Below are 1,832 nucleotides of genomic sequence, written 5' to 3'. Positions count from 1 at the left end.
TGCTTTTGAAGGCCTGTAATGCCTTCATTATTCTCTTTGACCAGTTTTATGCTATTTTATGTTGTATGAATTCATTGTATATGAAGATAAATAATAGGCAATTATTTACAAAAAAATGAGACATTATGGTAGCCAATTTGATGCCCTGTTGTCTTGCTTTGAAACCTGTGTCACTTACATTGTTTTCTTTTGATCTGCTTTGTTCTGTTTTGTAATGGCTTGTTTTACCCTCTTTAAAATAAAAGAAGTAAAAAATAAAACATAATAACATCTTCAGTAGATATTGTTAGTTTTTCAATAAAATACATATATAAAATTTTGGACATATATGACAAAATTTTGGACATATATATATATATATATATATATATGAAAAAATATACCTAATTTGAAAAAAATAGGTAAACTATCTTGGCAGATATTTGCAGTTACACAGTTTGTAACCCTACAGAGAATTAATGAAGTCAGTTCTGTAGTTAGCCTCATGCTTGGATATGGGTAAACTTGAAATATGTATTACTGTTCTAATAAAGTATTTCACATAGTATATAAACATTTCACTCAGGATAATATCTGTTCAACAATACCTATTAACATGGCATTGCCTGATTTCCTTCCCTTTGCTGCAGGGAATCTTCTGACTCCCACATAATACTGATGGAGAACAGGACAGAAGTGACAGAGTTCATCCTCCTAGGTCTAACCCTTACCCCAGAACTACGAGTCATGCTCTTCATTGTGATCATTTTCATTTATTTGATCAATGTAGTTGGCAACCTGGGAATGATTGTCTTGACTCTTGTAGATTCTCATCTTCACAGCCCCATGTACTTTTTCCTCAGTAACCTATCTCTAGTAGATGTTGTATATTCTTCAGCTGTCGCTCCCACAGCTGCATCTGGGCTCATTGCAAAAGACCAGATCATTTCCTACAATGCTTGTGCTACTCAAATGTTCTTTTTTGCAGCCTTTGTCACTATGGAAAATTTTCTCCTGGCCTTAATGGCCTACGACCGCTATGTAGCAGTGTGCAAACCCTTGCATTACAGCACCACCATGACCACAAGCATGTGTGCATGGCTGGCCATAGGCTGTCATCTCTGTGGCTTCCTGAATGCCTCCATCCATGTTGGGAACACATTCAGTCTCTCTTTCTGTAACTCCAATGTGGTCAATCACTTTTTCTGTGATGTTCCAGCAGTCATGGCTCTGTCTTGCTCTGACAGACATGTTAATGAGCTGGTTTTACTTTATGAAGCAACCTTCAATGTCTTTTCTGTGCTTTTAGTTATCTTGATATCTTATATATTCATATTTATCACTATTATAAAGATGCACTCAACTTCAGGATACAAGAAGACTCTGTCCACCTGTGCTTCCCATCTCACCTCAGTCTCCATTTTCTATGGAACTGTCATCTTTATGTACCTACAGCCCAGCTCCAGTCACTCCATGGACACAGACAAGATGGCATCTGTGTTCTATACCATGGTCATCCCCATGTTGAATCCACTGGTCTACAGCCTGAGGAACAAGGAGGTCAAGAGTGCATTCAAAAACATTCTTTTACAGGCAAAATTGTCTTTAAGATTCAGATTTTTAATATAGGAAGATGCACAGGAACTTGATTCTATGACTGTCAGGTTTTCACCATATACTGAATCTCATTTTAAGGCCCCTATAGAAATTAAGTTTCTCAAGTATTACACTTAGTGCTTCAAAGATTATTTCTTTTCTATAAACAAGGGAATGTCTCCAGAGATATAATACATGAACAAAATTGTTAAGATAAATCATAAGCTATTTGGTTTCTGCATGTCAAAAACCTTATT

General features: G+C 36.1%; 1 pseudogene; it reads left to right on the top strand.

Moving 5' to 3' along the window:
• Nucleotides 1–657: 657 nt before the first annotated feature.
• On the top strand, nucleotides 658–1,628 carry LOC100731263 (olfactory receptor 5B3-like; annotated as a pseudogene).
• Nucleotides 1,629–1,832: the final 204 nt, after the last annotated feature.

Source organism: Cavia porcellus, unplaced genomic scaffold, assembly GCF_034190915.1.
Source record: "Cavia porcellus strain 051 isolate PalLab524CR breed Dunkin Hartley unplaced genomic scaffold, mCavPor4.1 scaffold_17, whole genome shotgun sequence".
Taxonomy (NCBI): Eukaryota; Metazoa; Chordata; class Mammalia; order Rodentia; family Caviidae; genus Cavia; species Cavia porcellus.
This window is presented reverse-complemented; position numbering and strand designations above follow the sequence as displayed.